Here is a 16110-nt window from a genome sequence, read left to right on the forward strand (position 1 = left end):
TATACACCGCTAAGCGCACCATCCTTGAGCTGTAGCGGCATATGCAATGTTTCCACACGTTGGAATTCCACCCTCCACATGTTGGACCAACTATACGAGCAGAGAAAGGCCAAATACTATTTCTTGATGATGCAAGTGGACAGAAGTACTCTTGTGTGTAACTTTGATGTCAGCCAGTGGCAGCTCATGCGTGACACCTGCCGTTTGCTCATTCTCTTTGAGGAGGCCACGTTGTTTGTCAGTCACCAGGACTACGGGATGAACAACGTCATTACACTGCTTCATGTCCTGGAACAGATGATGGTAAATCTGGCTGGTCAGGAGACTGGAGACGTGGGACCTAGATCTCACGGCACATGAGCCCTGTGGGGGCTGAACTGGAGGAGAAGGAGGAGGACATTGGAGCACATGCAATGTGTAGCAAAATGTTTTTCTACACAGGTGACATTAGAGGAGGAGCAGGAGCTTACAGAGGAGCTAAAAGCCGATGAGGAAGATGAGGCAGAGGACCCAGACACACCGTGGCTGTATGCAGTGGCGATGGAGGCAGGGAGTCCCTCCGAGTCACTTGCGCAAATGGCCCACTGCATGCTCACTTGCTTGGGTTGTGACAGCCGAATTTTCACTATTCGGCAGAGGGATGACTTCTAGCTCTCCACCTTGTTGGACCCTTGCTACCGGTCTAAAATGTGGGCCTTTTTTACACTCGCTGAGAGGGAGGACAAACTGAACTACTATAGAGACATCCTATGTAATCAGTTGGCCTCTGCCTATCTGCGCCATTGTCCATCCTCTCGCAGGTCTGACCGGGGGGAGCCCTCTGCGCTCACGTTCCTCTGCCATGGCTGCTGTGGCAGAGTGGTGGGTAGGAGCAGTTCCAGCTCAATCAGCAGCAACTTGAATCTGGAGCCGCTGATCAGCAGCTTTATTCTAGTGAAGAAACTACTCACCAGCAGCAGCAGCTAGACCCGGAGCAGGACCTGAACCAGCAGGTGGTGGCAATCTTGGACAGTACCCTGTCACCCCACATTGAAGATCCGCTGGACTACTGGGCAGCCAAACTGGATTTGTGGCCGCAACTGGCTGAGTTTGCCCTGGAAAAGCTGTTGTGCCCAGACAGCAGTGTGGCATCAGAGCAGGTGTTTAGTGCAGCGGGGGCCATAGTTACCACAAGAAGAACTCGCCTGTCCACCCAAAATGTGGAGAAACTGACCTTTGTTAAGATAAATCAGTCGTGGATCAGCCAGGATTTCCTCCCACCAATGCCTGATGCATCAGACTAGATCATCCATGGTGCCACACCAAAACTTTGACAAAAGAGATTGGTTTATTCTGGCTACCTGCCTCAGCTACTATTCTGATGCTGCCACCCACCTGATGCCACACATCTAGTGCCAAGTGGTCCTTCTTTCACCCACCATCTTCAGCTGGTACTGGTATTGCCACCCACCTCCCCACTCTGTCACCGGGTCACTCTGTGGTCTCCTCATGCTGCTTCCTTCTCACCAATATGTCATAGGGCCACTCTGTGGACTTTTTATGCTGTTTCCACCCTCCCAACTTTATGACTAGGCCACTATATTGCCTTTCCAATTATATATCATTTATTGATTCAGTATCATAATTTTCGACTTATGATCCAGATAATTAATGCATTATCATAGCCACTTTTAGTAAATGTATCGGCCGGACGTTTCAATCCTAGTTGGACCTTTTTCAGCGGGCTAGTTATCTGGTATCTGTGGCTGGAGGTATGGCATGCTGGATCCAGCTGACTGATCTTCTTTGGGCTGCATACAGCATCAGGTCATAGTGTGTTCAGAGAGTGAAGAGTACACTACACTACTACTACACTCACCTCTTCCCACACCTACTGTGTATTGATGAGCATTTCCATAATGATAGCGCTTACTAATTGTAATGAGTGTAGGTAGGGACAGGCAAGGACAGTGAGCCCTAAGGCTAGAACCCAGCCCGCTTTCCCTACCTACTTGCAGCACAAGTCCTAGATAGCCAGACCGCAACTGTTCGATGGTTCCTATGCAATTTATCTCCAGGGACGGACAGTGAACAAAGACAGACAAACACAATACCAGAGTCGTACGTAAATGGGTCAGAACCAGACGGGCTACACAATACCAAACAAGAGACAGAGAGTAGTCAGAAGACAAGCTGGGGTCAGAAGCTTGAGCAATCTAATAAAGCACAGAAAGAAGGAACCAGGAACACAGCTAGTGACTCCAAAGACTATCACTGGTAATGGTGTATGGCCAGCAAAGGAATTAAACAGTGCTGAGTCCCTGGATCAAAACCTGATAGTTCCATGACTCGGTGCTGATGTCACTGATGTCAGGAAGTGGTGTGATGGATTAGGAGATGGCACAATAGCACTGATCACCGATGTCAGGAAGTGGTGTGATGGGTAAGGAGATGGCACAGTGCCTCTGATCCCCGATGCCAGGATGTGGTGTGATGGATAAGAAGATGGCACAGTGGCACTGATCACCAATATCAGGAAGTGATGTGCTAGGTAAGGAGATGGCACAGTGCCTCTGATCCCCGATGCCAGGATGTGGTGTGATGGATAAGGAGATGGAACAGTGGAACTGATCACCGATATCAGGAAGTGGTGTGCTAGGTAAGGAGATGGCACAGTGCCTCTGATCTCCGATGCCAGGATGTGGTGTGATGGGTAAGGAGATGGCACAGTGGCATTGATCCCTGATGCCAGGATGTGGTGTGGTGGGTAAGGAGATGGCACAGTGGCACTGATCTCCAGGGCCGTCTTTAATGCGGGGCAAAAGGGGCAGCTGCCTCTTGAGCCCTGCTGGCCACTGCCCACAAATTCAATGACATCTTCGTAAAATATCTTGCCTCTGCTCTGCCAGCTCCGTGTCCCGATCTTATCCTTCACTATGCGAGCAGCATGGCTTGCATAGTAAATGACTTACTTGCTTGCTCCTCCTCCCGACCTACCCTGCCCTTTGGGTACGCTGCGCGCCGTGACGTCACACGGAGGCACTGCAATGCTAGGGTGAGCCGAGCCCCGGTCTCCTTCCTGAACTGCAGAGCGGTGCCCACTTCCAGCCCCGAGCCCAGCTGCCCAGAGCACTGATCCTGAGCCTTCTGGAGTCTTCAGAACTGTAAGTATTTACAGTCATTTACTATAAGCTATATTATAGATATTACTTGTTTTATGTGAGTAAGGGTGCTGGGTGGTTGGAGAAGGGGGGAGGGTGTTGTGGTGGAAGGAGTGATTGCATTCTAGGGTGTGGGAAGGCGGTATCCAAGGGGCCCAAGTAAATTCTTGCCCAGGGTTCAATCAATATTAAAGATGGCCCGGTGAGTATGGAACAGTTCAGCAGGATTTCTAATAGACTGATTGCTCCAGAAGCATGCAGAAAACCCTGCAGGCTGACAACAGTGAGGGGGGGGGGGGGGTCAAGATTATCAATCATTTCTAGGTTTAATGGTCATTTAAGGGGGTGCATATTGTGGCTTCTTTATTTTCTGCTCCTTCAGGTTCCTTCTTCTCTTTATTCAACACTTTTTTCTCTTATTTCTTATTCTTCACCTTTGCCTTTTGGCAAGATATATATCAAAATCTGCTTTTTGCATAGACAGAGTAACATCATCTTCCGCAGTTGTATTTACATAGAGCTGGGAACTTCCCCTGCTGACAACTCAGAAGTCATTTTAACTAACCTGGAAACCGGAAGATAGCTGCTGTCTTATAAATGGTAACATCACATCAAATACTGGAGAAGGATTTGAAACCAAAGACTTGGAATACAATTGCTGTAATTCACATGACCATGTCCATGTTGCGGTCCAAAAACCAGGGATCCCAAAATGCAGACACCCTCTGTGTGCAATCCACATTTTTCTCCCTCCCATCACTACAAATGACTATTCTTGTCTACAGAATGGACAGTAGGACATGTTCTATAATCTGCGGAACGGACATACGGATGTGGGCAACAGATGGATGACATCCGTGTCCAGTCATTTTTTTTTTTTTTTTGTGGACCCATACAAATGTTCTTGTTTCCATTCTTCTGCTCCATTAACCCTTACAAAAACTCTTTTAGCTCATGTGTCTGCATCTAGAATCAGTTGCGGAGCTAGCGTTTTTACACTTTTCCCCCAACTTTCTTGAAAAGAGGATGGCCTTCGCAGTAAGTGGACCATGCCTAAGATGTGCCGTTTTTCACAATTGTGCCATAATGCTTGGATAAAATTTTGTTTCAAAGCAAACCAACCAGTAGTTGGTATAGACAGAGAGAGAGAGAAAATCAATAGAAAAACAAGAGAGAAAAAAGAGAAAAATTTGTTCTAGAAGACTACACACCAGTTCGAACACTTCTGATTTGAGTAGAATTGATTCAGACCAGAGTTGAATAAGTCGACCGATTCAGATAAATCGAACCTCAAATAAAATGTTTAGTTATTCGCTTATCTCTGTTTGTTATACAAGGGAACTGTCATGATAGGGAGCAATGAACCCTATACTTCCTGTCCCACTATCCCTTCCTACTTTCACAATCCACTCTAGGCAGTGGCCCACAACTGGATGACAGTGCCTTGCTAGATAAGTTCTTGGGCCTATAAAGAAGTAAGAGCCTAGTGAAAGATCGAAGACCATACTAATAAATTGTCGGAACAAACTAGCCGGGTCAAACCAAGAGAGACAAATATAAGCCAAATTAGAACCAAAGAGACAGAGTCAAAACTGGATGTAGGAGTCAAAACCCGAATAGCAATTAGGGAAAGCCAGAATCAAAATCTAAGTTAGAAGTCAGAAACAGGAGGTCTTGTCAGAAACCAAATCATCAGCCAGGAATCACATGTCAAGGTCCAAGCAGGGTCAGAACATCAGGAGAGTCAGAATAATACAGTATGCAGTAAGAAACGCTAGTGAGGAATCCACAGACACCAATCACAGGCAACCTGTGGGCGTCAGGTTGCCTGTTTAAATATGCTGCACTTCCTAAAAATCTGGTGTCAAATGACTTATGACGTCAGCACCCTGGACATGTCAGAGGCATAACTGATTGGCTGGTGCTTCCTGCACCAGAAAGCCCAGCCCCGTTGTCTTGCAAACCGGATGCTGGTGGTGCTGCATGCAGAGAAACTTTCTTTCTAAGATGGAATACCTCTTTAAAGGGAATCTGTCACCAGGATTTTGTGTATAGAGTCCGCAATATCCAGTCCTCATAGCTCTTTGTGCTTTTATTGTGTAAAAACACTGATCTGATACATATGCAAATTAACCTGAGATGAGTCCTGTCCCTGAGATGAGTCCAGCGTGATGGAGCCCAGCACTGCCCCGCATCCTCAGAATCTCCTCCTTGCTCCACGACGTCAGAAAGCTACGTAATCTCGCGATGCGTGAGCTAGCGCATGCGCAGTGTCATCATAGTGTTCCTTCCCTGTGCTGGCATCAGCCTCAGGGAACAAACTGAGCATGCGCTAGCTCGCGCATCGCGAGATTACGGTGCTCTAGCTTTCTGACATGTCCTCAGCTCTATACACAAAATCCCGGCGACAGGTTCCCTTTAAGTTAAGTTATAATTATTGATTCTAAATATTACTGTGGTCCAAAACAATACTCAGTATTATTGGCGCTGACAGCAGAGTTGCTGGTAGTTAAAATGCATATAACTTCCCTAATTTCTGAATTAAATGCCCTGTCCACTTACCACAATCACCTTTCCAAGGCTTGTAGAACAGAAGCAAAAAAAAAAAAATAATGTCAGTTGCAGGTCTGTATGTGAAGAATAAAACATATTATCAAGTCATTATGAAACTTGTTAACAAAAGAGACTGCATAGTAATTGTATCCCAGTGCAATACTACGGGCTATTGATTGACCTTCAGAACCACCGCTGATTAAGAGGCAATCAACTTCAAAATAGAAAATTGCTTCCAGCAAGTTACATGATATATTAGCAACAAAAGAATAATTACCAAAAACTCCAACAGGGGAACCAGGGGGCGCAAAATGAACGTTATTATTCAGAATATTCTTAAACAGGTTTGTTGAGGTAAGACTCATTATCTGTGGTTAGAAGTGATAAGTAAAAAATGTGATTTTGTTTGTTTTGTCTGATCTCCACAATATATTTACATTGTGGGATGGTTGACACAGAAGAAGAAGAGTTGGCTCCAGAGGAAGAGTTTTGCACAGGACAGGAAGTGAGGGACAAATAGTAATCCTTTCAGCCAAGGACAGGGAGAGAGTGGCACCAGGGAGAACCACCAGAGTCAGGCAAGAGGCCAGTAGTGGCCGATACAGAACAATACCAGTGGGAAGCAACTGTGGCTTACACCAGAGCAGCAGACACTAGTTGTATCACGCCATGGACAATTGGTTTCCCATTGCAGGTCTCAAAGCCAATGGCCATAGAGACTGGACAGTCAAGGTGAAAGATGACAAGGCCACCAGAGGCATGGCCCAGCAGATAAGCCAAGCAATCAACAGGAGGCACTTGGTGTACCAACACCCAGTAGCTGGTTGAGACAGTGAATTTATACTTGAAGTCAACTGCACATTAGCAGTGCTCGGGGTTAAACCCATACATGCTGCGTCTGGAGGGGTCAAGTTAATAGACTGTGAAAGTCAAGTTACAAACTAGAAGAGACTGTTGTGCTGAGACTGCCACAAGAATCTTGTTCTGTTGCATTAGTGGTATCCTTTAAAAGTATTGAGTTTGTCAATCATTGTATTGGCTAGTAAACCACCAAGAGCTGTGTCTAGAGATGAGCGAATTTCTAAAATAATTTGATTCAGCCGGTTTGCAAATTTTTTGGGGAACAATTTGGTTTGATACGAATTTATTCGCGGCGAATCGCATAAAAAACAGCTATTTCCTGGCTGCAGAAAGCCTGTATAGTGATGTAGAACACTGTGCCTTGCAGTAACACGCATAGGGAGTCTGCTGTGGTAGTGAAACAATACTGTGAGTCAGTATGACATGCAGATAACAGGCGTCGCTCTTAGAATCACTGCACACTTCACTTATTTGGGCAGTGCAGAAGACAAGAGCCTACTGTTGTCATCTGCTGAACACCCATCTTCTGTTGAGTTTCAGCTGGTGGATAGATGGCCTTCAGTTCTCCTGCAAGATGTCTTGATAAACTTGGGAATTCATTTTTCCTTCGATGACAGCAATCCGTCCAGGCCCAGACGCAGCAAAGCAGCCCAAACCATGATGCCCCCATCCCAATACTTCACAGTTGAGATGAGGTTTTGATGTTGGTGTGCTGTGCCTCTTTTTCTCCACACAGTGCTGTGTGTTTCTTCCAAACAACTCAACTTTGGTTTCATCTGTCCACAGAATATTTTGCCAGTACTGCTGTGGAACATCCAGGTGCTCTTGTGCAAACTGTAAACGTTCATCAATGTTTTTTTGGACAGCAGTGGCTTCCTCTGTGGTATCCTCCCATGAAATCCATTCTTGTTTAGTGTTTTATGTATTGTATATTTGCTAACAGGGATGTTACCATATGCCAGAGACCTTTGTAAGTCTTTAGCTGACCCTCTAGGATTCTTCTTCACCTCATTGAGCAGTCTGCACTGTGCTTTTGCAGTCATCTTTACAGGACGGCCACTCCTAGGGAGAGTAGCAGCAGTGCTGAACTTTCTCCCTTTATAGACAATTTGTCTTACCGTGGACTGATGAACAGCAAGGCTTTTGGAGATACTATTATAACCCTTTCCAGCTTTATGCAAGACAACAATTCTTTATCATAGGTCTTCTGAGAGCTCTTTTGTGTGAGGCATCATTCACATCAGGCAATGCTTCATGTGAAAAGCAAACCCAGAACTGGTGTGTGGTTTTATAGGGCAGGGCAGCTATAACAAACACCTCCAATCTCATCTCATTGATTGGACTCCAGTTGGCTGACACCTCACTCCAATTAGCTCTTGGAGATGTCATTAGTCTAGGGGTTCACATACTTTTTCCACCTGCACTGTGAATGTTTACATGGTGTATTCAATAAAAACATGGTAACATTTAATTCTTTGTGTGTTATTAGTTTAAGCAGACTGTTATTGTCTATTGTTGTGACTTAGATGAAGATCAGATCACATTTTATGACCAATTTGTGCAGAAATCCATATCATTCCAAAGGGTTTACATACTTTTTCTTGCAACTGTATATATAAATAGATAGATAAAATAATACTTCTGATATATATGAATGCATAATATGTGGGAAACTACTACTGATGTTTTAGCCATAATATATTTACATATATTATAATATATTATATATTCTAAATATATAATAATATGTGTCAGTGTATTATGGCTAAAAACATATATATATATATATATATATATATATATATATATATATATATATACAGTACAGACCAAAAGTTTGGACATACCTTCTCATTCAAAGAGTTTTCTTTATTTTCATGACTATGAAAATTGTAGATTCACACTGAAGGCATCAAAACTATGAATTAACACATGTGGAAATATATACATAACAAAAAAGTATGAATCAACTGAAAATATGTCATATTCTAGGTTTTTCAAAGTAGCCACCTTTTTCTTTGATTACTGCTTTGCACACTCTTGGCATTCTCTTGAAGAGCTTCAAGAGGTAGTCAACTGAAATGGTTTTCACTTCACAGGTGTGCCCTGTCAGGTTTAATAAGTGGGATTTCTTGCCTTATAAATGGAGTTGGGACCATCAGTTGCGTTGTGGAGAAGTCAGGTGGATACACAGCTGATAGTCCTACTGAATAGACTGTTAGAATTTGTATTATGGCAAGAAAAAAGCAGCTAAGTAAAGAAAAACGAGTGGCCATCATTACTTTAAGAAATGAAGGTCAGTCAGTCTGAAAAATTGGGAAGACTTTAAAAGTAAGGGCTATTAGACCATGAAGGAGAGTGATGGGGTGCTGCGCCAGATGACCTGGCCTCCACAGTCACCGGACCTGAACCCAATCGAGATGGTTTGGGGTGAGCTGGACAGCAGAGTGAAGGCAAAAGGGCCAACAAGTGCTAAGCATCTCTGGGAACTCCTTCAAGACTGTTGGAAGACCATTTCAGGTGACTACCTCTTGAAGCTCATCAAGAGAATGCCAAGAGTGTGCAAAGCAGTAATCAAAGCAAAAGGTGGCTACTTTGAAGAACCTAGAATATGACATATTTTCAGTTGTTTCACACTTTTTTGTTATGTATATAATTCCACATGTGTTAATTCATAGTTTTGATGCCTTCAGTGTGAATCTACAATTTTCATAGTCATGAAAATAAAGAAAACTCTTTGAATGAGAAGGTGTGTCCAAACTTTTGGTCTGTACTGTATATATGGAGTCAGAGCAGGGACTCCTAAGCCAAACTAGAGTCCCGACACCTTCCCCTCTTCAGAGCAAGGGTGCCTGGTTTAATGCTCGGGTTCTCCCATTGACTTCCATTGTGCTCAGGTGCCCAGTAGAGCACCCGAGCATCGCAAAGTGTTCTACCCGAGCACACAAGCACTTTGGTGCTCGATCAATACTACTGATGACCCACAAATCTACCTATCTGGTCCAGACATCACCACCCTACTATCCAGAATCCCACAATGCCTATCTTCCATATCATATCCTCCCTTTCCTCCTCTCGCTTTCTAAAACTTAACATGGATAAAACAAAATTCATCATCTTTCCCCCATCTTGCTCAACCCCCCCCACCCCCCAACAGACCTATCTATCACGATCAATGTCTGCACACTCTCCCCGGTCAACTGAGTCCGCTCCCTTGGAGTGACCTTGGATTCTGCCCTCTCCTTCCGACCGCACATCTAGGCCCTTTCCACCACCTGCCGCCTCATACTCAAAAACATCTCCCGCATCCGTGCTTCTCTCAACTTTGAGTCTGTGAAAATGCTTGTACATGCCCTCATCATCTCCCGCCTAGACTACTGCACCCCTTCAATCTATCCTCAACTCTGCTGCCCGACTTATCTACCTCTCACCTGGTTACTCCTCTGCCTCTCCCCTCTGCCAATCCCTTCACTGGCTCCCCATCGCCCAGAGATTTCAGTTCAAAATACTAACAAATACATACAAGGCTGTCCAGAACCTGTTCCCTCCATACATCTCTGAGCTACTTTCCCGATACATCCCCACACGCAATCTCCGATCCTCACAAGACCTGACTTCTCTCCTCTCCTCTTATCACCTCTTACCACAATCGCCTCCAAGATTTCTCCAGTGCATCCCCCACACATTCAAAAGAAACCTAAAAACCCACCTCTTCAGACAAGCCTACAACCAGTGACCCTGCTGCCGCTATACCGCCATGACCAACTTTACCCTTTCCTACTGTGTCCTTCTCCCATACCATGTAGATTGTAAGCCCTCACGGGCAGGACACTCTCTCCTTCTGTACCAGTTTGTAACTCGTCTTGTTCATGCTTAGTATAATTGTCTATATTATGTATGTATACCCCTTTTCATATGTATAGTGCTATGGAATGAATGACACTTTACTAATAATGTATAATAATATTGTGGAGGTGGCAGCAGCAGCATGAGGAGGCCGCAGAGTGTCAAGGTGACATAGTGTTGAGTTAGCAGCAGCATGAGGAGGCCACTGAGTGGCTAGTAGTGTTGAGCACGAATATTCGAATAACACATTTTTATTGCTAATATTGCCACTTTAAGAATTCGCAAATATTTAAAATATAGTGCTATACATTCGTTATATCGAGTATTGGGCATTTTTTTTTTCCTCTGAACACATGATTCCTCTCTGCTTCTTGCTTGTGGGCCAATGAGAATGAAGCAATGTCAAGTTCACAACAATACTTAGTGCACCAATCAGTAATCTGCAGTCAGACCTGCTAAAATGTGAAGTTGCATGTAGTGCGATAAAATATTCTAATTACTGCTGATTAGCGCAATCGCAAATATATTGGAGCACTTGACTCTATCTGCATATAAAACTATTCTAATGTTCTGCTGTGCCAACCATTTTCTCCAGTCTCAGGAAACTTATACCAGCTTGAAAAATGTAGCCAAAGTTTTCCATGCCTGTATTTTGCATTCCGAATTCGCATTACGCGATTTTTACATTGTTGATTTTTCGGATTCAATAAAATAATCTCGAATTCACAAAATTCGCGAATATGTGATGAATATTCTACAAAATATTTGTGAAATATCGGGAATTCGAATATAGCCCTTGCTGCTCATCACTAGTGACAAGGTGACATAGTGTGGAGGTGGCAGCAGCAGCAGAATGAGGAGGCCACAGAGTGGCACAATGACCTGGCGACTGGCACAATGTCCTGGCGACTGACAAATAACGTAGCCTCCTCAAAGGGCCTGAGCATACGGCAGGTGTCACGCATGAGTTGCCACTGGCTGACATCAAAGTTACACAAGGGAGTACTCCTGTCTGCTTGGATCATCAAGAAATCAATTATGACCTTTCTCTGTTCGTAGAGAAAGGTCATGGAGTTCTTTGCTCCATGCCCTAACACGTGCAACAGCAATTTTAGGAAAAAATGCGATTTGTTACTACGGATCGAATTCCACTTCGTCAACTTTGATTTGCTCATCTCTAGCTGTGTCCTGTGTTTCTCTGGAGGTCTAGACATCACAGTGGGACATCCCATTGTAATTGAAGTCCCCGAAGTTTGCACTATTGGCTGGTTGCAGGGCCGTAACTAAAGGCTTATGGGCCCTGGTGCAAGAGTTCAGCTTGGGCCCTCCCTTTACTCAGCGCTGGTGCACCTAGCTTTTCTGCTGCCCAAAGCAAATATTGAAATGCCCCCCCCCTTCCCTCCAGTCCTACTGTTAAAGGGGTTGTCCTCTTTTTACTACTGATGACCTATCCTCAGGATAGGTCATCAATATCAGATCAGCCGCGGTCCTACGCCTATTTGAAGAGAGGGCAGCGCTCATATGAGAGCTGCTTTCTCTGTTCTGCTCACTGTAGCATTTGCAGTGATGAGCAGGTAAACAGAGCAGAGAAGGCAGCGCTCATACAAAAAAAAATAATAAATGGACAACCCCTTTAACCACTTCAGCCCCGCTAGGTGAAACCCCCTTCATGACCAGAGCACTTTTTACACTTCGGCACTACACTACTTTCACCGTTTATCGCTAGGTCATGCAACTTACCACCCAAATGAATTTTACCTCCTTTTCTTCTCACTAATAGAGCTTTCATTTGGTGGTATTTCATTGCTGCTGGCATTTTTACTTTTTTTGTTATTAATCAAAATGTAACGATTTTTTTTGCAAAAAAATGACATTTTTCACTTTCAGCTGTAAAATTTTGCAAAAAAAAAACGACATCCATATATAAATTTTTCGCCAAATTTATAGTTCTACATGTCTTTGATAAAAAAAAAATGTTTGGGCAAAAAAAAAATGGTTTGGGTAAAAGTTATAGCATTTACAAACTATGGTACAAAAATGTGAATTTCCGCTTTTTGAAACAGCTCTGACTTTCTGAGCACCTGTCATGTTTCCTGAGGTTCTACAATGCCCAAACAGTAGAAAAACCCCACAAATGACCCCATTTCGGAAAGTAGACACCCTAAGGTATTCGCTGATGGGCATAGTGAGTTCATAGAACTTTTTATTTTTTGTCACAAGTTAGCGGAAAATGATGATGATTTTTAATTTTTTTTTTTTCTTACAAAGTCTCATATTCCACTAACTTGCGACAAAAAATAAAAAATTCTAGGAACTCGCCATGCCCCTCACGGAATACCTTAGGGTGTCTTCTTTCCAAAATGGGGTCACTTGTGGCGTAGTTATACTGCCCTGGCAATTTAGGGGCCCAAATGTGTGAGAAGAACTTTGCAATCAAAATGTGTAAAAAATGACCGGTGAAATCCAAAAGGTGCACTTTGGAATATGCGCCCCTTTGCCCACCTTGGCAGCAAAAAAGTGTCACACATCTGGTATCACCGTACTCAGGAGAAGTTGGGGAATGTGTTTTGGGGTGTCATTTTACATATACCCATGCTGGGTGAGAAAAATATCTTGGTCAAATGCCAACTTTGTATAAAAAAATGGGAAAAGTTGTCTTTTGCCAAGATATTTCTCTCATCCAGCATGGTTATATGTAAAATGATACCCCAAAACACATTCCCCAACTTCTCCTGAGTACGGCGATACCAGATGTGTGACACTTTTTTGCAGCCAAGGTGGGCAAAGGGGCACATATTCCAAAGTGCACCTTTCAGATTTTGCAGGCCATTTTTTACACATTTTGATTGCAAGGTACTTCTCACACATTTGGGCCCCTAAATTGCCAGGGCAGTATAACTACGCCACAAGTGACCCCATTTTGGAAATAAGACACCCCAAGGTATTCCGTGAGGGGCATGGCAAGTTCCTAGAATTTTTTATTTTTTGTCACAAGTTAGCGGAAAATGATGATTTTTTTTTTTTTCTCTTTTTTCCTTACAAAGTCTCATATTCCACTAACTTGCGACAAAAAATAAAAAATTCTAGGAACTCGCCATGCCCCTCACGGAATACCTTGGGGTGTCTTCTTTCCAAAATGGGGTCACTTGTGGCGTAGTTATACTGCCCTGGCAATTTAGGGGCCCATATGTGTGAGAAGTACTTTGCAATCAAAATCTGTAAAAAATGACCGGTGAAATCCGAAAGGTGCACTTTGGAATATGTGCCCTTTGCCCACCTTGGCATCAAAAAAGTGTCACACATCTGGTATCGCCGTACTCAGGAGAAGTTGGGGAATGTGATTTGTGGTGTCATTTTACATATACCCATGCTGGGTGAGAGAAATATCTTGGCAAAAGACAACTTTTCCCATTTTTTTATACAAAGTTGGCATTTGACCAAGATATTTTTCTCACCCAGCATGGGTATATGTAAAATGACACCCCAAAACACATTGCCCAACTTCTCCTGAGTACGGCGATACCAGATGTGTCACACTTTTTTGCAGCCAAGGTGGGCAAAGGGGCACATATTCCAAAGTGCACCTTTCGGATTTTGCAGGGCATTTTTTACACATTTTGATTGCAAAGTTCTTCTCACACATTTGGGCCCCTAAATTGCCAGGGCAGTATAACTACCCCACAAGTGACCCCATTTTGGAAAGAAGACACCCCAAGGTATTCCGTGAGGGGCATGGCGAGTTCCTAGAATTTTTTATTTTTTGTCGCAAGTTAGTGGAATATGAGACTTTGTAAGGAAAAAAGAAAAAAAAAGAAAAATCATCATTTTCCGCTAAATTGTGACAAAAAATTAAAAATTCTAGGAACTCGCCATGCCCCCCACGGAATACCTTGGGGTGTCTTCTTTCCAAAATGGGGTCACTTGTGGCGTAGTTATACTGCCCTGGCAATTTAGGGGCCCAAATGTGTAAGAAGTACCTTGCAATCAAAATGTGTAAAAAATGGCCTGCGAAATCCGAAAGGTGCCCCTTTGCCCACCTTGGCTGCAAAAAAGTGTCACACATGTGGTATTGCCGTACTCAGGAGAAGTTGGGCAATGTGTTTTGGGGGGTCATTTTACATATACCCATGCTGGGTGAGAGAAATATCTTGGCAAAAGACAACTTTTCCCATTTTTTTATACAAAGTTGGCATTTGACCAAGATATTTTTCTCACCCAGCATGGGTATATGTAAAATGACACCCCAAAACACATTGCCCAACTTCTCCTGAGTACGGCGATACCAGATGTGTGACACTTTTTTGCAGCCTAGATGCGCAAAGGGGCCCAAATTCCTTTTAGGAGGGCATTTTTAGACATTTGGATCCCAGACTTCTTCTCACACTTTCGGGCCCCTAAAAAGCCAGGGCAGTATAAATACCCCACATTTGACCCCACTTTGGAAAGAAGACACCCCAAGGTATTGAATGAGGGGCATGGCGAGTTCCTAGAATTTTTTTTTTTTTGCATAAGTTAGCGGATATTGATTTTTTTTTGTTTTTTTCTCACAAAGTCTCACTTTCCGCTAACTTACGACAAAAATTTCAATCTTTCATGGACTCAATATGCCCCTCACGGAATACCTTGGGGTGTCTTCTTTCCGAAATGGGGTCACATGTGGGGTATTTATACTGCCCTGGCTTTTTAGGGGCCCTAAAGCGTGAGAAGTCTGGAATATAAATGTCTAAAAATGTTTACGCATTTGGATTCCGTGAGGGGTATGGCGAGTTCATGTGAGATTTTATTTTTTGACACAAGTTAGTGGAATATGAGACTTTGTAAGAAAAAACAAAAACAAACAAAAAATTTCCGCTAACTTGTGCCAAAAAAAATGTCTGAATGGAGCCTTACCAGGGGGGGGGGGGGGGGATGATCAATGACAGGGGGGTGATCACCCATATAGACTCCCTGATCCCCCCCCCCCTGTCATTTATCACCCCCCCTGTAAGGCTCCATTCAGACATCCGCATGATTTTTTACGGATCCATGGATCGGATCCACAGAACGCATGCGGACGTCTGAATGGAGCCTTACAGGGGGGTTATCAATGACAGGGGGTGATCAGGGTAATCAGGGTGATCACCCCCCTGTCACTGATCACCCCCCCTGTAAGGCTCCATTCAGACATCCGCATGATTTTTTACGGATCCATGGATACATGGATCGGATCCACAGAACGCATGCGGACGTCTGAATGGAGCCTTACAGGGGGGTTATCAATGACAGGGGATGATCAGGGTGATCACCCCCCTGTCACTGATCACCCCCCCTGTAAGGCTCCATTCAGACGTCCGCATGATTTTTACGGATCCATGGATACATGGATCGGATCCGTAAAAATCATGCGGACGTCTGAATGGAGCCTTACAGGGGGGTGATCAATGACAGGGGGGTGATCAATGACAGGGGGTGATCAGGGAGTGTATATGGGTGATCACCCGCCTGTCATTGATCACCCCCCTGTAAGGCTCCATTCAGACGTCCGTATGCTTTTTGCGGATCCGATCCATGTATCCGTGGATCCGTAAAAATCATACGGATGTCTGAACGGAGCCTGACAGGGGGGTGATCAATGACAGGGCGGTGATCAATGACAGGGGGGTGATCAGGGAGTTTATATGGGGTGATCATGGGTGATCAGGGGTTTATAAGGGGTTAATAAGTGACGGGG

This window comes from Bufo gargarizans, chromosome 3, assembly GCF_014858855.1.
Source record: "Bufo gargarizans isolate SCDJY-AF-19 chromosome 3, ASM1485885v1, whole genome shotgun sequence".
Taxonomy (NCBI): Eukaryota; Metazoa; Chordata; class Amphibia; order Anura; family Bufonidae; genus Bufo; species Bufo gargarizans.